General features: G+C 55.1%; 1 protein-coding gene across 2 annotated transcripts in view; it reads right to left on the reverse strand.

Moving 5' to 3' along the window:
• The window catches only part of Elfn2 (leucine rich repeat and fibronectin type III, extracellular 2), a 51,439-nt gene extending 26,149 nt beyond the window's left edge, over positions 1–25,290 (reverse strand). The window contains exon 1 of one of the 2 annotated variants that reach the window (NM_001358692.1): positions 24,923–25,290. The gene's annotated coding sequence lies outside the window, so the exon portion shown is untranslated. Of the gene's footprint in view, positions 1–24,505; positions 24,633–24,922 lie in introns of those variants that run through there. The other variant, NM_183141.3, reaches the window with a different exon arrangement.
• Between the last annotated feature and the right edge of the window lie 578 nt (positions 25,291–25,868).

Below are 25,868 nucleotides of genomic sequence, written 5' to 3' on the forward strand. Positions count from 1 at the left end.
CTCTTGCACGCCTGACGTGTCCCCTACTGCTAGAAGACACTGAATCTGCGGTTCTCCTCCGGGCCTTCCTCATGCTCCCCTCTGGTAAGCATCTCTGCCTCTAACCCTAGCATCTATTCATACCTCCTGGCCTACCCAGAATTCTGCAGCCTCACTGTACTGGCAACTGCTATCCCCTACCAGGGATTCCAAGTTGCCTCCTACAAGAAGTCCTCCAGCACACCAGGCTTGATCTCTGAGCCCGCCCTCCTCCTTAGCCATGAGAATCCTAGTAGCAGAGGCTGTGTCTACTGGCCTCTAGATGCCCCCAACTCCCTGTATAATGTTCTTCCATAAAGGCCCTGCAAAGCTGCCTCTCCCATGCTGCCCTAAGCTTTGAGGGGCTCCCCAGTCTTCTGTGGGCCTCTTAGCCACTTCTTCCACCCCCACAAACCTCTAGGGTCACACACCTAAGTGCCTGTCATGCCTATGCCCTGACTAGCATCTGACCGGTACTCCCTCCATGTCTACACCCTGGGGAGGGAGGCAGCACCCAACAGGACCTGACAAAGCCCATGGAGGGACAAGGAGAGACATGGAGAGAGAGGGTGGGTCATTAGACTCTCTGGTCAGCAGCCTTGATCCCAGAGAGGCTCCATGTGGAAACCCAGATGAAAGCCCACCTATACCTGGGAACAAGAGCAGAGGTATCTACCACCTTCTCCCTCCTTGGTGACCTAGGCTCCTAGAACTGAGCTGCCTGGACAGGCTGGGTAGGGCCTCTGAGCAGGTGCTTAGAGAACAAGTCTGAGCTGCTCATATCCCAGAGTTACCAGAAGAGGTTCTGACTTTTGAATGGCCACCATCCACAGACAGGAAACTGAGGGTCATGGGCCTGTCACATCTCCCAGAGTGGTCTAGCATCCTGTTCTTCTGGGGGCCACCCCTAAAAGAAAGAAGACCCACTCCCCACTCCATGAGCCTCACCTACCCAACTAGAACAGGTGTCAATGAGGGCTGCGCCTGCAAAACCTCAGGCTCCTGACACCCTGCCCACCTCTGTCACCTGTCACCCCGGCTCCCAGTTCCCGCCCTGGTGGGATCTTCCTATCTTGGGAAGATCCAGCGAGGGCTCAGCCTGAATCCTCACAAATCGGCACACTTATGAGGGACTTCTGGTTTCAATAGTGAAAGTTGCCATGGTAAGTCACTCACGGTTTTCATTCTGTCCCTCCAGGCCTCCCTCCATGCCTTGCCTCTGGGCAGGAGTAAGGGACCTGTGGAAAGCAGACAGGCACGGCACTGTGCTTGGGAGGCTCAGAGCTCCTGAGGAGATCCACTGGAGACCAGGCATTGTCACTGGGCCACAGTGGGGTGGCTATGGGGCTTCAGAACCACATCCTAGACCAGGTCAGAATGAGGCTCTAGAGGAAGGGTCGACCTCCTCTCCAGTTCATGAAAGACAAGGATTTTGAAAGTCATGCATCACCCAGCAAAGGGGGCGTGGCTGCCTGACAAGCCGCTGTCATATCCATGTTCTTCACAGGGCTAGGAGGCGCATACTGTCACTGACCTCTGGGAAACTGAGGCCCAGAGATCCGAAGCAACAGGCCTCAGATCCTATCACTCCCAGGCAGCAAAGCCGGCGGTCTATAGGCTTTCTGATAAGTCCTGGGGCCTCTGATGAAAGCTACTAGAACATTCTCTGATCTAAGGGCCACATCACTGCTGATGACACCGAAGCCAAAGGCTCCCAAAAGCAGCAGGCCAAGAGGAAGTCTAGCCACAGTAAGGGAATGGCTGAGCCCAGGGGTGACCCAGGAGCCATGGTCACAGCTGGGTCATGAACTCACCTGAAACCAGCACTGGACAGGAGCAGAGGCCAGCCTTACCTGGAGGACCGAGCCCGCCCCAGCCCTCACATACAAACGAGGGGCATGGATCTCTGCATATGTAACTTCCCAAACGTTAACAAGCTCATAAAAAAAAAAGTAAGAATTTTTTTTCCTCAGCTCCACAACACCCTGCGTTTGCTTGATTTTGTTTTCCCTCCCCACCCCCCAGCATCTGAGACGGTGAGAGACATGAGAAGCTGCAGATTCCAGTGTTTCCCTTGCCAAGTGGCTCTGCCTTTACCTCCTTCCCCGCTTGCCCTGGGAGGATGCAGGGGAGGGGGACACACACACACACCCTTGTACACACATACACACACACACACACACACACACACACACACACACACATACACACACACACACACATACACGCACACATGCACGCAGGAAATCAGAAGGCACAGGTCTAGGTGTGCTATCTTCCTGCTGCTGTGTGACCTCAGGCTCCAGACTTAACGTCTCTGTGGTCTAATTGCCTCCATGACAAAGTAGGATAGTGATTGCACCCTGTCTGCCGCGGGGTGGGTGTGAGGATCAAGGCAGATAATCCCACTAAGTGCTTAGTAGTCTCCTGGCACCAAGTGAGCCCTCAATAAATGTTAGCCCTTGTTATTATGTAAAGGAGAGTTAAATACCTCCCCCAGCTAATCCATTTGTAGAGTTTGCCTTCTGGGGCAGGCTGGCAGCTCCAAACACAGCCCAGCCCGCAGTTTGGTTGTGTTGGCTAGCTCTGCGGATTTAAACTCCAGCATCCATGCCATTGGGCAGAGCTGGCTGACCACTGGAGCTGAATGCAAGCCCCACCACACCCTCCTGCCTGACTCAGACCCCACGGGCAGCTCCACACGACACAGCCTCTATGGACAGCAGGGTTTGTCACTCATGGTGGATGTATCTCAAAAGCTGTCTCGGAGCCAGTGACAATGGCACATGCATGCAATCCCAGAGCATGGGTGTAGAAACAGGAAGACCAGAAACTCAAGGTTAGCCTGGTCTACATGAGAACCCTGCTTCAGGAAACCTTTAATAAATTTCAGCATTCAAAATGCTGAGGCAAGGGGAGTTATCAGTGTTTGAGGGTAGCCTGGGCTAGCCTCAGTGTAAGACTGAAAAAGACAGAGAGAGGAAGAAAGACAGAATGTGTGTGTGTGTGTGTGTGTGTGTGTGTGTGTGTGTGTGTGTGTGTATGTGTGTGTGTGTGTTCATCTTGGTAATTTCATGGCCACAGAAGGCAAGCTAACAGCTGATCATGCTAGCCCACTCCTGAGCTCCGAGCATTCAGGAAGCTGAGGCAGAAGGATTGCCAGAAGTTCAAGGCGACATAATGAGTTTTCAATCAACCACTCACCTCCCTCCCTCCCTCTCTCTCTCTCTCTCTCTCCCTCTCTCTCTCTCTTTCTCTCTCTCTCTCTCTCTCTCTCTCTCTCTCTCTCTCACACACACACACACACATGCACTCTGTCTCTCTCACACACACTCTCACATATACACATACACACACACACGCACACACACATGCACACACACACAGCTGAAGGATGAGAAAAGCAGAGAGGGGTGGTGACCAACCTACAGGTCCCAAGGGAGAGGAACCAAGGGAGAGGATGGTCGCCAGACTTGGCTCATACCTCCCACCAGGCCAGGGAGAGAGGTATACCCAGAGGGTGGCTAAGCAGAAGCCCGCACTGCCAACCAACCTAGGGACTTGGAAGCTAACACTCGTGTGTTCCCAGACCAGAGCTTGGAAGGTAAGAGAAGGGGGTAAAGGTGGGCCCTTCTCCCTGGAGTACCCATGTTCTCTGTGCTGCCCAAGGCAGCCACCATCCACAGTGCCCGGTTCTGAACCTCACAGCCAGGTCTGTTTCTGATACTCCGGCAGCATCCTCCCTCATCTCCCAGCCCACAGGAAGAGCAACCAGTCCAGGCAGCAGATTTCAGAGTCACTGAGAGGATCTGAGCACCTGTCCCTCAAAGCCCCGGCTGCACACAACCAGTTTGCACCTTCCAGCAAGAGGCAGGAGACAGCACCCAGTCCCTTTTAGGACAATCACCTGCCTCAGAGCTCTCCTCCCAGGCCAGGGAACAGTGGAGCAGGAACTGACTGACTATGATGTGTCTCAGCTTCTCCAGGGCCTCTCTCATGGTTTGTACCCTCCCCTTGGCTTGTATCCATCAAAGGCACGAGAAATAGCCAGTGGCCACTAGGGACTATAAAGTCAGGACTGGGCAGATCGCTGCAACCCTGCAAGGTGACCAGTGGTATGCTGTATGTCACGAAAATCAGAGTGGGGCAGACCCATGGGCAGAGATGAAGGACACTGCCTGGTGACTGGAGTCCAAGGAGGCTCTGAGGGAAAGAGGAAAAGAGAGACGGAGGTCGTGGGGCACCTCGGAGAAAAAAGAACAAGGTCAGGATGGAGAGGCAGGCTGAGAGCCCATTCTTGGGAATGAGGACATCCCAGAATTGTCACAGAGCACAAAAGTGCCAGATTCTTAGAAGCATCCATCATGGGCCACTGACTGGGCATCCCTGTGGACACCTACAGTCTCCCATGATCTCTCAAGCTTAGACCCCTTCCACTATTCCCTCCTCCCCTCAGTACTGTGACACACCCACAGACAGGTCTCTCCATTCATATGTCCTACCAAACCAAAGATGGCCGACAGCTGTCCATGGGCATGCCCAAGGTCCCACCAAGCCAAGAGAGGTCAAGCAGGAGCTCCAAGCTCACAGGCACACTCACCACTGCCTCCATGACTTTGGAAGAAGGTCCTAGGCCACCCCAGCTGCTGCAGGGGTAAAAAATCAGAGCCAGGGCCACAAGGGGTGAAAACATGAGAAGGGCCTGAGGAGGGAGGGGTGGGCCCAGAGAGAAGACTGGATCCCAGTCCAGGTCCCAGTTGCCTTGGCGACAGGACTAATTAATTCCAACTTGGGTTCCATCTGTGCCTTGGCTGGATGGGCGGTTTGGGCTCGCGGGTGTTTGTTTTGAAGAGAAGGGGAGAGAAGCGAGAGAAACTGGGAGTCTGTGGTCCCAAGAGTTGATGGGGGGCTGTGACAGTCCCCCAGGTTCACACACAGCATCCCCACCACCCACAGAAAAGAAGGGCTTGAACCCCCCCCCCAGAGACAGCCCCAACCCTGGAGGATATTCGTCAATCCAGCCCAAACACCGCCTTATGTAGACAGCAGCCAGAATACCCCCACATGAGTGCACACGTGCAGACACACATGCACACACTGAGGAAAGCACAGGACAGAAAAGCAAAGGCTGGGGGCCCAGTGCCAGCTGGGATATGGGAGCCTCAGTTTTTCCATCTGCAGAGTGAGCAGAAACTGACTGCCAACAGTGGCCTCTTCAGGTCACCTGTGGGCGTTGTCCACCCTAGGGTCAGGGAGGATGTCACCCAGTGGGACTCTGGCCAGGGAACCACGGGTAAAGTAGTATCCAGAAGGTGGCTGTTTTGAAGAGCTGAGCTGAGCCCAGTACTAGATGGCACGTATGATCGGGAGAAGGGACCCCGAGGAAGTCAGAAGCCTGGGCCAAGTCCTGGCAGGTCTCAGAAGCTGGAGCAAGGCATCTGGGTCTTGGCCCAGAAACAGTGCGAAGCCGGGTAAGTGCTAGGGAACTGGCACTGAGGACAGGTGCAGGAAGAGTCAGCGGTGCTGTGAGGATGCCGGCAAGGATGGGGAAGGAACAGCAGCAAGGGCAGCAGATGGGACAAACAGGGAGACGTGAGGACAGACTGGTGGCCTACAGGATGGGAGCCCAGAGCAAGGTCCAAGAAGGCTCACCAGACTGCAGGCTCCACTCTGGAGGAGGGAGCCTCAGGAAGGGGCGGAGGGCAGGGTGTAGAGGGAGAGGCCAGCAGAGATACCTTGATCTTTGGGACTCAGAGGACACATTCGGTCAGCCAGTGGCCACAACTGATGCCTGAGAGCCAGAGGCAGATTCCAGCGGAGGAGGGCACGGAGGATGGAGCCCGTGAATGTCCACAGCACTCAGCTTAAGAAACTCTAGGGGCATAGAGCCTGGAGCACTGCTTAGGCAATGGTTGAGGGCGAGGACGAAGCGAAGATCGGGGAGTGCTCTTAGGGACAGGTGTAGTGACAGCTTACTCTGATGCCCTGGTGCTGGTTACATAACACTGCTTAGAGTTGAACTCCAGACCCCTCAAGTTCGAGTCCCAGCCTCCTCCATCCCTTGAAGTGCAACTTGACTCTGCCTTCTCCAGTGTCACTGTCAGGTAAAGGCAACACTGGGGACTGGGATGTCACTCAAGCTGTGTCCTGCAGCTCCAGGTGCTACATGTTCAGGGAAAAGGCAAAAAACTGAGCTGTGTCGAGCACCTACTGTGTGCTGAGTACCTACTATGTGCCAGGCCCCTCAGCTGGGTTATAAACCTGACCTCAGGGAACCCAGGAAGGAAAGGCCAGAGCTTTTGGTCAGTCACCCCCCTCCCCTCCCAGAATTGTTACTCCCTAAGTACCAGGTAGAGAAAGCAAAGGCATGGAGCACATGGTCACAGGGGTTAGCGTGAGCATGAAACAAGAAAGTGTGTAAGCCAGAAATGGTGGGTCATGCTGCACATCTCAGCAGTCATGGGGAAGAGGCAAGAGGAAGTCTGGAAACTTAAGGCCAGCCTGGGCTACATCGGACTACAGTCTCAAAGAAAAAAACTTTAAAAGGAAAGAGAACAGTATGCGCTCCCTCACTCACTCACTCCGCAATCACTATCCACTTCATTTCTCTTCTCCAGGCAGCTCACAGGATGGAGCCTGAGGTGGCAGTGATCAGGGCTCTGTCCTGCCTCTTAGCTATGTGACTTGAACAAGGCATCCTCCCTCTCTGAGTCCCACGCCATTGTCCTGAAGACTGGGTGACGCCCAAAAGGCATCTTGCTCATAGCACATAGTAAGAACTCAATCGATGATAGTGGTTATCATCAGTCACTGGGTTATAGAGACAGGAGCAGGGGACAGATGACTCCTCAATGAGGGGCAAGCTATGGTGCCTCCCTGTCAGCCAGGCCCCCAGAAGCACCCAACTCAGCATCTCTCCATCAGAGAAAGTGCAGACTGCTCAGGGTCCCTCTTCCCCCATTTCCCAAACTGAGTGGATGCAGAGGGCAGAGGGAGGGGCTGTTGGGTTGGTCACTGGGCTAGGGGGACAGAGGCTGGGAGTGATGAGTATGGCTAGGTGCTCCCCATGGGAAGTCTGGCATAAATGAGCACATAGTAGGTGCTCAACACACAGTGGGTGTTTGGTGCATAGTAGGTGCTCACAAAAGACTTCTGCACCTATTACCACCCTTCTCTGGCATCAGGGATGCTGTCCTTGGGGATGGTAAGGTGACACCGTTCCTAGGTAATATCACATACACACACCCCAAAGAAAAGCTTGTGAGGGCCAGAAGTGGCAGAGTTGAGGAGATAAGGAGCCAGCATTGAGTCCGGACCAGTGAGAGTGTCCCACTTTCTCAGGACCCTCCCAGGACTCCTGCCCATCCTGAGACCATTCCAGCACAGCCACAGGCTGGGAGGAGGCAGGTACCCATCCCATGGACTTGGCAGAGAGATGAATACTTTTAGGCTAAAAACCAGGGTGAAGCCCTCCAATCAGCCTACAGTTTGAGCAGTCTCAAGTGTATGCACACTTGTGTTTGTATTAAACAAAGATGAGACTGGGGTGGAGGGAGAGAGGTCCCAGGCTGACAAACCCTGTTGGCTCTTCTGAACTACGGCTCTGCCAGGAGGCAGTGGAAGGTAAAATCATGAGACAAATGACCCTAGAGTCGAATCACTGTGTGTTATTTCTGGGCAGCCTGGGCTGGCCCTGAACTTTCTATGTCCCTGAGAGTGACCTTGAACTTGGATCTTCCTGCCTTACCTCCCAAGTTATGGGGTCAGGGGCCTCCCCCACCATATACAGCCTATCAGTGCTGGGAGATAGCTCAGGGCTTTCTGTGTTCTAGGCAAGCACGCTACCAATTGAGCAACACATCCCAGCCCTGGGCCACATCTTTGTCTACAATTGTTGCTGGAATGCCTATGTCACAAGCAGCAGGCAATATTCCAGGCCTAGCTCCAGCCTCAAGGCAGAGGCGCTGGTGAGCATGGGGACACCCCAAGGAGTTGTGAGCATCCCCTCCACTCCTAACTATAGATAGCCCTGCTTACAGACACTGCAGAGTGAGCTCAACTCTGCCATGCTCTCTCACTGTCATAGAACCATCACACGTGTTGAACACCTACTGTGTGCCTAGGACCCCACAGGGCTCTTGATGCCAGGTTCACATAACAACCCTACTAAAGGACCACTGCTGTCCCATTTTACACATGGGGAAGCTGAGGCTCCAGTAAGTTGATGAATGGCAAGCTAAGGACTCAATCGTAATCTGGTCGCAAGCTGCCACACCCACCCAAGCCAAGGCCTTCTTCCCAGACACTTACAGCTTGGGTCACAGGCCAGGTTGAACCTGGCCTAACCCAGACCTGACTCTCAGCTCTCAAGACCACCAAATTTACTTACCACACAAAGCAACAGGCGGCAGCTAAGGATTTAGGCAGTTCAAATCCTAATTCCACCACTGATGATGGACAGGATTCCTAACCTCTCTGTGCCTTGGCTTTCCCTTCTGTAAAGTGGGAATATAATAGTATCTATTTTCTTGAAATGCTGACTGCATGATGAACACCTGTAACATTCTTAGAAAAGTGCCCAGCATAGGTGTTATGTGTTATTGAATAATAATAATAATAATAATAATAATAATAATAATAATAATAATAATAATAATAATACAATTCCCCTGATCCTTGGGTGGCCCAAGAATTGGGTCCCACAGAGAGTAAGAGGCAATGTTCAAACCATGGCTCTGACTTCCCTGCCTGAAGCAAATCCCCAGTTTAACTTAGAGAACAAAACTCCCAAGACTCACCCAGCTCAGACCCCAAGGAGGAAAGAGACACTGAGGATAATTGTGGGAGACGACACAGGGAACATGATGGAGCTAAATCCAGACAGCTGCTCCAGCCTCCTCTTCCCCCTTCTTGGCGACTACCACTCATCTTCCCTACCCCACCTCAACTGAAGAAAACCTCAGCATGTCTATAGGCTCACTCTTCCACTAACACCCCAGGCCAACGGATTATGAAAAGGCTCCTCTGGGCACCCATAAGCCTAAGTCAGGGCATGCAGGGACTGCAAGAGACACCAATGCTGTTCCCACACCCCGCTTCCTCAGAAGCATCCAGGGAAGAACTCCAACCAGAACAGAGTCCTGTGTGTGCTCAACCAAAAAGCACCAGGGCAGCCCAGATGCCCAACAGCCCTGGAAGCAGATCTCTAAGAACTACCACGACCTTGGTCCTAGAGTATATCCAAGAATCCTGCCCTAGGAAGGAGGCAGTGTCTTGCTACCCGTAGCAGGGAAGCAGAGAGAGAGAAACCCAGCACACTGAAGCTCAAGTCGGGGGGGGGGGGGCAGCTCTGCTACGACTGAGGGGAACGGGAACAGGGACTCCGTGTGTGGGTACCCAGGTATGGTGAGTGATGAATCCCATCCAGGAGAAAAAGTTGTTATGTGTTAGTGTGGAGGGGCTGAAGGCAGTTTCAGCGGCAGGCTTGTGGGGACTTGGGGACAGCAGTCTAGTCCTTTCTATTCATATTCCAGGAGCATGTGTCAGCCCTCTGGCTTAAATGGGGTTGTTTGCCCATACATTTTTTTGACTGGGATACCCTGCAGCCCAAGGCCAACACACAGCAAGACTGTCCAGGCCACCATGCATCCATCACAGATCAATCCAACTCCCTTCAGGCCAAGCCCCAGAGAGAAGGCTGTGGAACCCAAGGCTCCGGGCAGAGAGCTGGAGAGTAGACAGGGCAGGCAGGAGAGCCACAGAGGCAGCAGTAGAAACACTCTGCTCAGACCCTGCTCAGAAGGTGTCCTGCCGTCACCAAATCAGGAAGACAAGAAGCAGACAGCAGCAGGTGGGTGTCCAGCAGGTGCCTGGCGAGGAGCAGACATATGCCATCTTCCTCTTCTAGCTGCACGATCCCCCAAACAGCACAGATCCCCTTTACCAATGGACACTGGGAGTATGATCTTCCCAGAGCCACAAAGCCACAGAGGGGCAAAGAGCTAGGGTGGTGTCCTTACTTCCATTCCAAAGGCAGCATCTTTGCAGGCCCTGTTCCACGGGCAGTGAGTTTGGTGGGTGGGAGGAGCGACAGAGGCTGACATCCCCACATTTCCGGCCCTGGCCACAGAGGCCATGTCTGTGATGGCGGGGACTCAGGAGCCCTTATTGGGTCGGGGTGGGGCTGGGTACTGAAGAACACCACCTCAGGCTAGTGAGGAATGGAGTCAGGCAGCCTGCTATGGGTAGAGTCAGAAATTGACATGTGGGCCCCTGTGCCTGACTCCTCCTGCAACTCCACACATCATCACCCAGGAGTTTCTCAGCTCTAATCTGTCACCCCTGCCAGCCCTCCTGAGTGTCTGGCAGTACAGAAAAGGCTTGCCCCGTGGAGGTTCTGCCTAGATCCAGGGCTCCTGAGCCACCATCTCTCCTCTGCAGACATCCTTTTTACACCCCTCTCCTTTGAGGATGGGGCTGTTCCTGGCGAGCTCTGGCTCCCCCACAGGATCCTCAAGGCCCAGCCCTTGGGGAAGAGGGGAAGGTTCATGTCTACCCACTGACTTCCATCACTGTTCTCAAGGGCAGGAGCTGAGCTCTTATTCTGAGGTCTAGAGACAGTGTGGAACTAGCCAGGGTCACTCTGCAAGGTGGAAGGCAGGAAGGAGGCCTGCAGCCCCTCCCCCACTCCCTCTATGCCTATGATCATGACAGCAGGGTTAATTGTGCTGTGACTCAGTGTGGACACCAGGTGGGTGGGAGGGAGGTCTACAGCAGCTTCTAGAAAGTCATCAGGCACCGGCATGGTAGTCCTGTGGACCTTCTCCACGACCCCCGTATGTGTATGTGTTTGTGTATGTTTGTATGTGTATGTGTGTGCATGTGTGTGTGCTTGTGTGCATATGTGTGTGTGCATGTGCTTGTGTGTGTGTGTATGTGTGTGTGCTTGTGCCTGTATGTGTGTATGTGCATGTGTTTATGTGTGTGTGCTTGTGCCTATATGTGTGTATGTGCATGTGTTTGTGTGTATGTGTGTATGTGCATGTGTTTGTGTGCGTATGTGTGTATGTTCATGTGTGTGTGTGTGTGTGTGTGTGTGTGCCCCTATGCCTCCAACTTTACCTCCTTTCATCCCCTCCAGGGCACACCAAGACACATGCGACTGGCATCTCTAAAGTGGATCTAACGTACAATGTAATATGTCTAATGGCAGAAAACCTGCAGTCCCTCTTCCAAACCAACCCCCCTTGCAGTCCCCAGGGGCCGCCTCTTGCAAGGAGTCTCCCCAGAATTCAGCAAGCCTACAGAAAAGGGGACCAGCCTCTCCCACACTCAGAGAACAAGCTTAGCTGAGAACACCCCCAGCACCTCCACCCTCAGACTAGGGATGCTAGAAGAGGAAGCCCTACCCCCTCACACAGGGAACTCCCTTTCCGCAGATGAGAAAGATAGTGGGACGCCCACCTCTTGCCTGGGCCCTCTGTGCACATGGCCCCCTCTTAAGTGCCACACCCAATTCCCTCCTCTTCCTACCTCCCTCCTGGCATCCCTCCAGGCTGGGCCAGTACCAGGCAGGCCACCCTCCTTGCCAGGCCCCGTCTATGAATCCCACCTCTGTTGGGTACCACAGTCCCCCCTTTCTCCTCCCCAAACAAACGGGGTCTTGAGCAAGACACTGGGACACTGCACACAAGGCCAGATCTATTCCCTGCCTGGCCTGGCTGCCAGTGGGGTTGGCAGCCAAGCCGGGGGGCCACCTGTCTGTTTCACCACCCTCGTCCAGGCTCTGAAATGGGCCTGGGCACGCTACAGTCCATCCTTGCATTACTAACGCCACAGCCCACTGCCCAGGTGATCAGGATAGACCTCTCCCAAACCTGGATTCTTCTCTTCTAATAGGAAGCTCTGAGCTTGGCTCAAACCCCCTCCCCAAACTCCCCTGCCCTGGCAAAGAACTGCCCGGACTTCGGTGTGCTCAGATGCTTCCCCTGGGCTGGATGGGGTGTGGTACCTGTGGAAAGTCCCTGGCATACGGCAGAGGCCTCATTAAACCAGCTCCTTACTGGACTGTGGTGGCATGACTTTAATCCCAGCATCCAGGAGGCAGAGGCAGGGGGATCTCTGTGAGTTTGAGGCCAGCCTGGTCTACAGAGTGAGTTCCAGGACAGCCCGGTCTACACAGAGATGATGATGATGGTGATGGTGATGGTGATGATGATAATGTTATCACCCCACCCCACCCCCTTCTCTCTTCTTCGACATTCTCTGGTTCTCTCAGCAACGCACCCCCACCCGCATCCGGACATAACGAGGCACAACAGAACCTAAGCTGGCAGGGAACAGTGGGACCTGTCCCGAGTACACTGAAAATGTCCCTCTTCAGAAATCAATGCCTTGGGCTTGGGTGTAGTTCAGTAAGTAACAGGCTTGCTGTGTGAAGACCCGAGTTCAATGCCCAGAGCCCTTATAAAAAGCCCAGCTTGTAGGTGCCCACTTGTGATCCCAGGGTAGGGAAGGAGGAGACAGGCAGATCCCTGGCGCTCCTTCCTGACCAACCTAGCCAAGTCAGTGAACGACAGATAAGAGTGAGTGAAGCCACCTAGGAATCAAGGTAGATGGGTGGCATCTGAGGAATGACACGTGATATTGGCCTCTAGCATACACACACACACACACACACACACACACACACACACACACAATTCCATGTAGGGCAACTATGAGCCTAGACTAGGTGGCTCTTGAACTTATTACCCTCCCACCTCCCACTCTGGGGGAGGGGGTCTCAAAGCCAAACCTGTACATCAAAGCCAAAAGTTGATCTGTCCTGAGGACTTTGATCCAGGATCCCCATTTTACAGTCACATAAATTGAGGACACAGAATGGTTCCCGACTTGCTTTTGACAGCTCTGATTGTTACCACATAGTCTTCCCTTAGCCTTCCTCATCCAAAAGCCTTCTGTGACCTTGCCTTTGAAGCCCGGGTCAAGGGCTAACCCTCCAGCCTAGGACATGAGGCTCCCAGAAAGACTGGGCAGCACAACAGACAGAAGCCCCAGATTGGGAGTTGGTCAGTTCAAGGCTCAAACTCAGGGCCTGTCACCTACTTCGTGGCACTTGTTCCCAGCAATCCCCTAGACCCAGCTTGCCTGAGTCCATCCCAACCCCCACCCCAGCCCCCATGTAGAATTAAGTAGAAAGGACTGACTTGCCTGGTTGCCAGGCAGGGTCACCCTCCCAAACACTCATCACATCGAGATTTCCTGTATGCCAGACCCCACACAGACTGTGGATCAGAGCAGGGGCAAGATGCCAAGCTGTGATGCCAGGACCCAGGGGATTGCATCAGGGCATCTGGAGTTCAAGGTCATCCTCACGTACACTGTGAGCCTGGGCTACGTGAGACCCTGTCTCAAACAAATGGTGTCTTAGGCTGGAAAGATAACTCTCAGGGAAGTATCTGCCTTCAAACAGGAAGACCTGAGTCTGTGCCCTGGGACATACATTAAAAAAAAAAAAGTAAGGTGTGGTACTTGCTTGTGATCTTGCTACTACTAAGTAAAAACAAGGGAATGCCTGGGGTTCACTGGCCAGGCAGTTTTAGCCTACATGGTGAGCTCTAGGCCAGTGAGGGACCCCTGTCTTAAAGGAGGGGAGGGAGGAAGGGAGGGATGGAAGAAGGGAGAAGGGAGGAAAGAAGGGAAGGAGGAAGAGACGGAGAGAAGGGAGGGAGGGAGGGAGGAAGGCAGGGAGGAAGGAAATGAAATTGAACAGTGTCTGAGAAACAACAAACAACGATATCCTCTGCTCTCTACAGATATGGAAACACCAGAACACACATGTACACACAAACACACAGACACACACACAGACAAACACACAGACACATACACGCACACACACAGAGACATATACACAGACACACACACACAGAGGCACATTCACACACACACACACACACACACACACAAAACTAATAGGTTCTAAAGAGATAGCTCAGCAGTTATAAACAGCAGTTATTCTAGAGGACCAGGGTTCAATTCTCAGCATCCACATGGTGGCTCACAACCATCTATGACTCCAATTGCAGATGATCCAACATCCTCTTCTGACCCTCTCAGGCATCAGGCACACATGTGGTGCACATACATGCATTCAGGCAAAACACCCAGACATGAAAAATAGCAACTTTGAAAAATAAACTAAAAACACTGTTGGCAGTGTTGTAGGCAATATGGAGGGAGAGAGAGGAGGCCCAGAGAGACCACACTGGCTCGTGGGGAGAGCTTTCCCAAAGAAGTGATCACTGGAATGGCCAACCAGGAAGCAGCAAGGACAGACAAGCCAGTCACTGCAAAGCCCAGTGAGTCAGGTGAGACCCGAAACCCAGAGACACAGCTGGGGACACTAGGTACTCAACGGCCAGCAGCTAAGTCGCCTGCCTCTGGGCAGTTGTCCCGTGAATTTGAGATGTCTTCCTCATACCTCAGTGCATCTCAAGTCATCCTCATTACATGTCTCACTGTTACAGGTAAGGAAACTGCAGCTCCCAAGATCCCACAGGCCATAAATGATACCTTGGGAGACCACCTAAGCCTGGTAGTCCCCAGCTCTGGGCTCCTGTCCATTGTCTGCCTGGGTCACCTCAGCTTAACCCCGAGTTAACTCTGGTATAGTACCCAACTAAAGTCCAGGGATGACTGGTCCCTCTTAACACCATCTGGGGTCACCCAGAACAACCCCCTCTCCCATCCCTAGGCCAACCTGAAACTCAAAAAAGGCTGGCAAGGTGGGAGGTGGGAGGGGCAAGGAGCTTGCTACTGGTGTGCTGAAGTCAGGTATCTCAGATCAGAACCTGAACCAAGATCCTTGCCACTTGAAAGATAGTCATCTTGACTGTTACTCAAGACTTCAGCATCCCCTGTAGGCACCTTCTCCATCCTTTATCTTATCGACCCTGTGGTGCTAAGAAAGTAGACATACTGACCATTTCCTAGGTCATCTGGGTGGGCAGTGCCCCAGGCCAGGGCTGTTTGAGAAAGCTTAAAACACAGAAGCCCAAGAAGGAAGGCAGAAAACAGGGACTCAGGCAATACCTGTGAGTAGGACCCTTTGGTAGGAGTGCACACAAAGCAGGCAGGAGAGGACCCAACAGGGGAGTCTCCAAGTACTCAGGGTTCCATGCTACTTGTCCCCAATGGACCCTGCTCCCATTCCTAGAGAACTAGGGACAGGGACACACGAAGGCAGATCTCTGTGGACAAGACCACTGGGCTTCCATAAATAGCAGAAAATCACATTGAAGTCACCTTTAGGAGGACAGTAACGGTGTCACCTGCTGTGAGTCAGCTATGACCCAGAAACATGCTGGGTGTGCTTGGTGCCCATGCATGTCCCCCACACAGCCATCCTGTGAGACAGGCGTCTCTTTCACAGATGCCCCCCCCCACCTTTGTACAGAGGGGAAAACCAAAGTACAGGGTCACAGCATGTGGGTCAGACCCACGAGTCCAGCATTCTCCGCAGCTCCTTCCTGTTATTATTTCAAGGAAATGTTGCTTCCAGGGAATTCCTGGGCAGTGGGAGAGGCAGAGACAGGTCCTCTGGGGAAGGAAGAGGGCCTGAAAGCTGGGTGTATGACCCCCAGGTTCCTCAGCCCCTTAGGGACCTCTCATAATGAACTTGTAAAACTGGGACCTCAAAGGCAGAAATCATTGTCACATTCCCCACAACTCAGCACCTGGGATGGCAGGTCTGCAACACATACAGGAGCAAGACAGAAACGTGTGTCCAGGTGGGGATTTGGATGATCAAAGGCTCTGAGGAAAGAGGGACTATGAGAGGTCCAGGAAAGGCACCGTCCCCTCAGAGAACAAACGGAAACTTTGAAAGGACAGAGGGATAGGAAGCTCAGGCCCATCCATGGAAGAGTACTCCCCCCCAAACACCCAGGCCCACCCATGGAAGAGCACTCCCCCCCCAAACACCCAGGCCCACCCCATGGAAGAGTACTCCCCCCCCCAGACACCCAGGCCCACCCATGGAAAAGGACTCCCCCCCCAAACACCTAGGCCCACTCATGGAAGAGCACTTCCCCCCCAAACACCCAGGCCCACCCATGGAAGAGCACTTCCCCCCCAAACACCCAGGCCCACCCATGGAAGAGTACTCCCCCCCCAGACACCCAGGCCCACCCATGGAAGAGTACTCCCCCCCCCAGACACCCAGGCCCACCCATGGAAGAGCACTTCCCCCTCTTTGCTACTCCTCCACCACACTTTCTCCCCCACAGAAGCCCCTTCTGAGACCTGCACACCTCAGTGTGCCTCAGCCCTCCACGTGGAGACCACCACACCTTAGAGACAGCATCTTTCTCTGCTTAGCAACCACCAACACAGCCCAGTGAGCCAGCCTCCTCCCTGTCTCCTCCTCTCTCCATGGAGACCACAATGCCACAGCAACTGCCGTCACTCAGCGCCCGCCCCACTTGCCTGGACAACAGCTCCCTCCACGTGGCCACCACCAACACAGCCTTGCTGACATTGACAGCCCTCTCCTCTCCAGGGCAGCCACCAAGCACAGTTAGGCTGGACTGGTGCCGCCTGCCTGCCTGCCTGCCTGCGGCCTCCTAGAGTGTCACACTGTTCTCCCTGCCACCTCTAGAATTCAATGAGAGGATCAGACCCCACACTCATGCATAACCAGCATCTCGCCTCTCACCTTGACCCTTCCTCAGCCTGCACTCTAGTGAAAAGCTCCCACTGGAGAGAAAAGAGGCTTTCCCAGAGGTTGACCAGACTCCCAGCAGATACAGGTATCCTCTGCACAGGCCAGCAGTAGTCGGCCTCTAAGCTACCAGGGGTTGGAAGTGGGGGGTTTCTGCTCACCCTCTGTGAAGACTGTCCCAGCCCCCAATAGCCTGCCACTTTGACAACAGCCTCTGAGGCCTTGGGGAGAGGGAGCCAGGAAGAGGCCAAGTTAGGGTGCCCATGGCTGGGGGCAGGGTCTGGGGAAGGGACCCACGGCAGGCTGAAGCTGGGTTAGATCACGGGTTTGCAAGGCCAGGTCATGTGAGCTGTGCTCACACACAGCCACACACTCACAGTCATAAGGACCCTGTCCTTACCAGATGTCTGCCGGCAAAGGGGGCCCCTGAAGCCAGTGAGGCTCTGTCCCTGACCCCGGTCTCAAAGAAGGGCTTAGGCAGCCCCGGAAGCAGCGGTGGCAATAAGGTCTTGGGTCCTGGCCCAGCACAGCAGTCCTCCTCAGTCCTCCGCTCTGCCAGGAGGCAAGGGGGAGAGAGGGAGGGAGGAGAGGAAGAGAGGGAGGGGGCAGCAGGAGGAGGGAGGAGGGAAAATGCTGAAGTCTTGAAGGGTACACTCACTTCTTTCTTAGGTTTCCCATGGCAACAGCATATACCACAAATGATATCAGTGTGAGAGAGAAGAGGCTGAGGGAAGGGAGGGGTGGAGGGAAAGGGAGAGAGATGGAGGCAGATCTAGAGACAGAGCTGGAGGGCCGTGGCAGCTGGGAGATGGCAGGGGCCTTGTGGGGAGGTCTGGGGGGAGAGACCGAGATAAAGAGATATGGAGAGAGAGACAGAAAGATGAGGGGAGAGATGGAGAGAGACTGAAGAGGATGAAGACAGGAGAAAGAGAGATGGAGGGAGATGGAAAGAGATGGACTGAGATGAAGAGAAGTCAGAGAGATGAAAGGAGAGATAGATGGAGAGAGAGAGATAGCCGGAGAGATGGAGGCAGAGAAGTGTGGGAGGAGATGGAGAGAGACCAAGATAGAGAGGTGGGGAGAGAGATGAAGAGGCACAGAGATACTGTGAGAGATAGAGAGGAAGACGGGAAAGAAGGAGTAGGGATAAGTGGGGTGAAGGATGGAGCAATATGGCAAACTGGTGAGAGACAGAAGAGAGCCTGCCAGTGGGGGAGGAGCCCGGGAGGGTTAGGGCCTCAGGACAGATAGGCAGACTGGGAACTCTCCAAGGTATAGCATAGAGTTTAGGGGCAGAGCGGGAGGCCAGGGGCCATCAGACATCTTTGAAGTCAGAGGGCAGAAGTGATTAATGGATGATCAACGTTGATCAATAGATGGGTAGATCTTCTGGGAACAGAGGGACTCCAGCTCAGCCACAGGGTCCCTGACTCTCCCAAGTCCCCTCACTCACAGGCACTGCCACACAGTTACACACCCACAGTAATGCTCAGGACCCACACATATAGCGTTCACCTCACCTGAGTGCCCACCTGTGCCACCCTCCTGCCGGTCCTCCAAATCACCAGCAACGCCCAGTCCCTCTCATCAACTGGAGCCACACCCTGTCCACAGCCAGGAAGGATGAGCCCTGACCCTGTGAGCCCCCTCTCATTCAGAATTCCACATGACAGACACACACCCCTTGCCCAGTCCTGCCCTGCCCTGTCAGTCTCCCACCATGGGCTTACTTACACCTGTCTGCTCTCTACCTGCACAGGCACAATGGGGACAGGGATAGCGGGGTCCAAGCTCTGCCTCCGAATGTATACACACGTGTTGTGCACACTCACAGGGCCCCCGTTGCCTGTCTGCTCCCACATCCTCCATCAGCCCAGATGGCACTCCCAGACCTCCCACGCAGGCAGGGGCTCACACCTCACCCCCTCACCAGTGCCATTCACAAACATATGTAGACCTACCCAGAACTGGCAGCCTTCGCACTCAGAACATAAACACTGAAGCCCTGCCTGCCTGGGTTCCCTCATCCCCACACAGAGGCAGAAAGGGTGAACAAGGGTGGAAACTGAGAGAATGACTCTCAACCCTAGCGGAGGCCCACTGAGACCCTTGGCCAGCGAGGGCTGCAACCCTCCCATGCGGCACACTCTAGACACACACCCACACGGTGCACCCAGACAGAACCAACACGCCCACAGAGCCTGGACAGGGGGAGAGCCCCTACATAGGCATACGTCCCAACACACAGCCCCACAGCTGTGTCAACACGCCTGGGGACTCTGCAGAGACACACATCAGCACACCCACAGACACACACTAGCCCCCTACTGCGGGCTGCTCACACATTCAGACTTGCCAAAGGCACCCAGACAAACACGCCCCCGTGCACAGGACACCCTACAGAGTTTCACACGCCAACACATACATGTCCCCAAGCCTGCCCACACAGGGAACCCCTCCCAGGCATGGGGACCAATGCACACCTGCCACACTACCCCAGGACACTGGATCATGCCTGCACCCTCTGCAGTATACCCCAGGGGGTGCACGCTAGATCTCCGTCTGAGCAGGGCACGCTCCTGCCCCACCAACGCGCCGGCCTCGCTGCGTTCCTACCCCCATCCTTATCCTCACCCCCACCCCCACCCGGACCCGCCTCCGCCGGCGGCTCTTCATCCTGCGCACCGAGCCGAGCCCAGAGCCCGTGAAATTGGCTGCGAGAGCGTCAGCGGCTGCGGCTGCAAATTCTAAGCACAGGGAAGTAAGGCGGAAAGCGGCGGCCGAGCCGGGGGCGGGCGACGCCGGGCGGGGACCCGCAGCCGCACGATGAGACTGAGGCGGCGGGGCCCCGCGGGACCAGCTCGGGCCGACCGGATACACACCTCCTCTGGGACGCCTTCCTGGCTCTGAACCCCTTTGCGCAGTCTCAGGCCCAGCTTGGTCTAGGAGCTGATGCTCTGTCCAAGGTGCTGGGGCAGTCCCTCTCCAGCTCTGCCTCCAAGGCCTGGCTTTACTGGCTGTGCTACCTCAAATCCAGGACGGCAGACAGCATCCTCTTAATCATCTGCACAAGAGTGATGCCACCAAAGGGCGTCTAGGGACTATGTGAGGGGCTCACAGAATCCGTGCAGAACAGCAGCCGGGGCAAGCTAAAGATTGTCAGTCTGTATCCACCTGTATCACCCGAGGCAGGGCTCTGCCCTGAGTTCAGGCCCCTCGGGAGAACCAGGACGGCCTTGCTGCTTACCCATAGCCTGGAAAGAGTCCTAGAAACCCGAAGGAACATGTAACAGTCCCCCCCCCCCAGATCCCCGCAACACTGTCATCCCACTGCAAACATGAATGAGTTGATTGTTAAGGAAAGCATCAGAGTGGGGTCCCTAGACCCTCTCAGGGTCCTGTGAAACCAAAGTCATGTCAAGCAGGACCTAAGAGCCTGCATTTTAGCAAACACTAGAGATCAGCATACTCGGTGCATGCTTTCTCAACCCGGCCTGTATGGTCGACCCCCCAAACCACAAGTCTAGACTTGTCTTCTCAAAAATCCGCTCCGTGCTTCCCTACCTCCGTGGCCCTGGCCCACACATGCTTTCTCCACCTGGTCGGGCTCCCACTCCCACCCTCAGAGGCTGGCAGTCAAAATCCTCTAGCCAAAATTAAACAAGGAAAAAAAGAAAAGACTCTCTCATGCTTCTCTGGCACAGAGCAGGTGCCGGCTCAAGGGAGCTCTAGATTGCCCAGAACAGAAGGCAGCCCAGCCTCCACCAGCCAGCCTGGGGCTCCACAGCACCTGCCTCCAGCCTCCAGCACCAGCCCTTCCTAGTCAGAGCACTCACTAATGAAGACCAGCTGTCACGAAAGCCCTACTGTGTGCCAGAGGTTTAGGACTCCTCTCCAGAGGCACTTGTCTGAGCCCCGGGCCTGCTGTTCTCCCTGGGTGAACAGCATACATCTGTGAGCACCATGTGAACGGGAGCAGCATCAACCAGCGTCGGGTAGATGGAAGATGTGTTTGATGAGCAGTTGCTGAGGACCATGGGGTTTGGCAGGCAGTTGGGAGAGACAAACCAGAAACAGCTCAGCGAGCAAGCAGATCTGTGAAACACACCCCTCCGCCTGCCCAGGGCATGAGAAGGGCAGGGAAGAGAGGCAAGCAGGTCCTAGTCTCTCTCTGTCCAAGACCCCAGAAGGACGGTAGTGGGGGAAAGATGTTACTCAGGAAACTGAGTCAAGTCTGAGGCTTGGGGCTGTCTCAGAGCAGACAGATCACCAGCTCTTGGGAGTCGCTTCCCATAGTCCTCTAAAGAGAGGGGGTGACAGGAAGGATGGGCCTTGTCCTCTCTGTGCGCAAGACATAACCCAAACCCAGTGGGTAGACTGTAACTCCTGGACCCTCTTCACTTAACGAACCGGCTCCCACACAATTCAGAAGATGAGACGTTCAGGCTGAAAAGAGCAGAAAGTATGGGCTAACATGCGTGCGTACACACACAAACACACACACACACACACACACACAGCCAAATACCCACAAACACAATATCGGAGGCACCATGGAAGGTCAGAATCAGAGAACTTTCTTCAGGAAAAGAAAGTAGGACAGGGGAGCAAGACCAGGGGGCTCCCCCAGTGTCTCCTCCTGCAGGTCTATCCTTGCAACCATCACACAAGTCACCCCCACCTACTGTTCCCCATATGGCCAGGTCCCTCTCCTCATTTACAAATGAGTGGCACACACCTTGAGAGGACCCTAGTGACAGACAGGACACCCAAAGATAAAAGGACCCAGGCCCAGTTGGCAAGGAGTTTAGAAAAGAATGGAGCTTGTCTTAGAGTCTGCCTTTGAAGTTCCAGTCCTAATTGCCCATCTGTGCAGCCCTGGGCTGGTCTACAACCTCTCTGTGCCTTGTCTGTGGGATGAAGTATTCCTATTGCTCTCACTATGCAAGGATTCTGTGGGACTAAGCAAGAGCCAAAGACAAGTTATAGATTGTACCCCAAACCAGGCCTTAAGGCAGGGGCTGAAGGGACCTCTCCCTAATGTTCTCAGTGTTGCAACTGTATTGGCCACTGCTCTCCAAAGCCAACCCCTTCCTGTGGCTTGCCCAGGTGTCCCTGCAGTCCTCAAGACCTCCCGAGGGCCTCCCCAGCAGCTGTGTGCAGGGCTGAGCTGAAGGCAAGGGCACTCTACTATCCTGAGCCCACAGACAGTATCCCCAGCCGCAGTGTCAGAACCTCTGCCCTGGGTAGTCACTGAGCCAGGAGGAGGTTAATTTGATCAGGGATCGCCTGGGACAGCTGGAGGCAGATGTGTGAGTTAGCCTTCTATAGACTGTTCTCACACAAGCAGTCTGACAGGAGGTACGGAGTCTCAAACTCCTCCTACCTACAGAGCCTATGTCACACACAACTGGGAGCAACAGAGGTGGCCCTAACACTCCTGACAGCCATGGGATGAGAAGAGGGCCATCCTGAAGAGAGAGCATGAGGATTCAGAGCCCCTGAAGAGAATCTGTGACAGATGAGTGTGCCCATCTCCATACAAATCTGTGAGAGCGGCAGCCAGTAACCTTTGAAGCCACCTGCCAACCTGATTCAACCCACCCTGTGTGTCACATACGGTCCCTTTCCCTGGTGACCTGATGTTTTCCTTGCAGCCACACTGTGGAGGGGGGAAAAATGCATTGACCTCAGTTTCCCTGAGGGATGTGACAGCAGCCAGCCCACCCACCTAAAGGACTACTTCGAGGACCCCAGAAAAGAAGGGAAGCAACATCTTTGCAGAGTTCGACTCAAACCAAAACAGCAGGGGGTGCTGGAGGGGAGGGGTGTTCTAAGGAACAGAAAGAGAGATCTGGCACAGACTGAGCTCCACCCCAGGTGCCAGACACCAAAAGGCCCGCTGTGGTTCCTGGGACCCCCATTCTTCACTTCTAGCCTCCTCCACAAGTGACAGATGAAGGTCCAGGCAGGAAAGTAGCAAAACTCAAAAACGCAAAACTCAGAAAACGGCAAATTGAGATTAGAATCTGAGGCGCCATGCTCCCTCGAAGTGTGCCCAGGCGTCCACATAAATGTATGCAAACAAGGTATGTGCCCAAGGTCTTCGAGCTGCCAGCACAGACGGGAGAGACTCAGAGGCCAGGGGATATCATGAGTGAGAGGATGAGGTGCATCCTTGGGGAGCAACCTCCTTAAAAAATGAACGACCACACCTCCTCAGACCACCAGGAAACGCGGACCCCTTGCAAGAGACCTCTTGCTCTTGCTCCATCCCCTGCTCCTCTTCTTCCTCCTCCCAAGGGGCATAAACACACTCAACCCCACACATGCACAGTGATATCACATGCCCCGGCCCATAAGGGTGGCCCTCACATTGCTGTCCCTGTGACGTCACCAATAGCCTGAAGCTGATGTCACACCCCAAGGTTCTCACTGACATCACACACACACACACACACACACACACACACACACACACACACACACACACACACACTTCTTTCTCCCGGTGTCTTACTCTTCTTTTCCTGCCTGAAGGCTGGTGGCCCAGAGGTCCCCCTGTCCACCATGCATGACAAGAGGGTCCACAGATAGCTAAGACAGCAGCAATGTGCGTTCATCCACATACCAGACAACATTGACACGCATGTGCAAGCCCACTGTTGATCTAGACATAACATGTCCCACAGGTGTCCACAGGGTACAGAAACAGTTAGAGCCAAGCACACACACACACACACACACACACACACACACACACACAGAGGCAAACATGCCTAGCCCTCGTGATGCAGCTCCGGGTGTTGAGATGCCCCTCCTCCGTCAGCGAAGCCAACAGCCAGGGCTGCAGCTTCTACTACATTCCTCCAGGTACTGCCGAGCAGCTGCCCCTTCCCCCAGCTTCTCCTCCCACAGCCTGGCCTGCTGACAGTGACATCCGCAGCCGGACACAGGAGCACGCGCGCACACACATGCACGCGCACTCAGCACACACAGGCGCACACACACACCCCAGTTCAACACCTGTATCTCTCAACAAGGAGCCAGCTGCAGGGTAAGAAGAGTCCAGAGCCCTGGGAAGTACCCTTAAGTACCACATGTATCCAGATCTGGCTGAGATTCTGAGCAGTGTCCCCGGCTCATTCTCCTTGGTCATGCCTGACACACCGAGGCCTGGCAGCCTCTATCCTCCTCCACACAATCTCCCCAAGTACGCAGATTCAGAGAGAGAGAGAGAGAGAGAGAGAGGGAGAGAGAGAGAGAGAGAGAGAGAGAGAGAGAGAGACGCACACAGGCACATACAGACACACAGACACATACAAGCTCTCTCCCCTCCAAATATTCCAAGGAAGCCCTGCTGAGCCACAGATTGTGTGTGTGTCTGTGTGGCAATGGGGGTCTATCCTGAGTCAATACACATCCTTTCCACATGCATATACCACCCCACCAGCCAACACACCCACCCTCTACCCCCTCCTAGCCAGTAGCAGTACACACACACACACACACACACACACACACCACTAGGCAATGGTGGGGCTCAGTCAGAGCTGCAGTCTGTCCGTTTATGCTGGTGCTTCTGTCCCACACCAGCCCTGCCGAGGGGAAAAAAATCCAAGTCCTTGCAAGGGTCCCAGCATACCCTAACTCTGGTCCCCCTACTACATTCACAGTGCCCCTGAGAGATAGGGGGCAAGTCGAAAGCCGGTCCCTTCCCCCTGGGCTAGAGATCTAGCCACCCTGTGAAGCCCCCCTTACCAGTGAGATGAATTCCTTGACCCGCCACGACTCAGTGAAAAGCGGGCCGGAGCTCTGGTTCGCCAAAATGGGGGCCAGAGAGGTGCGGCGTGGTACTGGCTAGCAAAACCCTGCTCAAGCTTCTGCATCACCACCGCGAAAATGTTCACCTCGACGCTCGTCCTCCCTGCCCTCCCACCACGCCTCCGCCCAGCCTCTCCCCCACCACCTTGCGCAGGGTGGTCCCTTGGGGGTCTTATGGGGGATCCCCAGACCAAGAAGAACCAAGAAGAGTGGCTCTCCCTGCCTCATCCTCCCCTCCCAGGTCCCTTTCCAAGCCCCACCCCCGCTGGCGGCCAGGGAGCCCTCAGCTCAGCCTGGATTCCCGGGGTCCCCGCCAGCCGCCTGCAGCACTCGGATCCGGAGGAATCCACTCACCTCCAGTCCTGACTGGGATCCGAGCGGGATGCCACCACCTCCCGGCAGCGGCTGCTGCGGGGCCTGCGCCGGAGAGCGAGCGTGAGCGCGGGTGCGAGTGTGCGCGGCGGCCGGCCGTGGCTCTGTGCGTGTCGTGTGTCTGTGGCGTGGCCCGGGCGTGTGTGTCTGTGAGCGTGCGTGTGCGCGCAGACACTGCCACCCCCGCCTCCCGCCGCGTAGGGCTGCTGCCCGCAGAGGGCCCGGGTGCTGGGCGGAGGACCTCAGGGGCTGGCGATCACTGCGTCTGTCGGTCCGTCCGGCTCTGTAGCCAGATCCCTTCACAGGCCTCTCTCCGCTGCAGACCCTCCCGCCCCTCCGCCGTCTGCTTCCACGGCCACAAGCGCGCTCCCAGACACACGCCACGGGGCGGGGGCCGCGCTGGGCTCTGGCGCTACTGCAGCTGCAGCGCCCTGTGAGGTGGCTGCACCGCGGACCGCCAAGCCCCGGGCACCCGCCGAGCGCGCCCCCCGGCCCCGCCCCACCTCGGCCACCTCTCTCCGGGCTATGTCTCAGTTCACCCCACCACCGCCTCCTCCAGCTCATTCAACAGCTGGAGGCAAAGTTGCCCCGGGTGCAGCGCCCTGCTCGAGGACAATCTCATCCCCAACCCCGCTTCCCCCCTTCCCATGCCCGAGCACCCCTTTCCGCCTGCGCCCTGACCCGGTGTTCCGCGTGTAACCACTGGAGAGCACTGCGGTGGAGCTGCTGCGTTCCCATTTTGCAGGCGGGACAGCTGAGGCGGGTGAGCAGAGTGCTTGCCCAAAGTTTATACAGCGAGTCCGAGTCCGTGGAGTCTCCCAATTCTCCCTGCCTCCAAACCAAGGCATTTGGCTACCCCTCGCTGCCTTACCCCATCCCCGGGAGCATATTGGGCTCTGTGGCCACAAAGAGAAACTTCCTAAGGCCT

Source organism: Mus musculus, chromosome 15, assembly GCF_000001635.26.
Source record: "Mus musculus strain C57BL/6J chromosome 15, GRCm38.p6 C57BL/6J".
In the NCBI taxonomy this organism is placed as follows: Eukaryota; Metazoa; Chordata; class Mammalia; order Rodentia; family Muridae; genus Mus; species Mus musculus.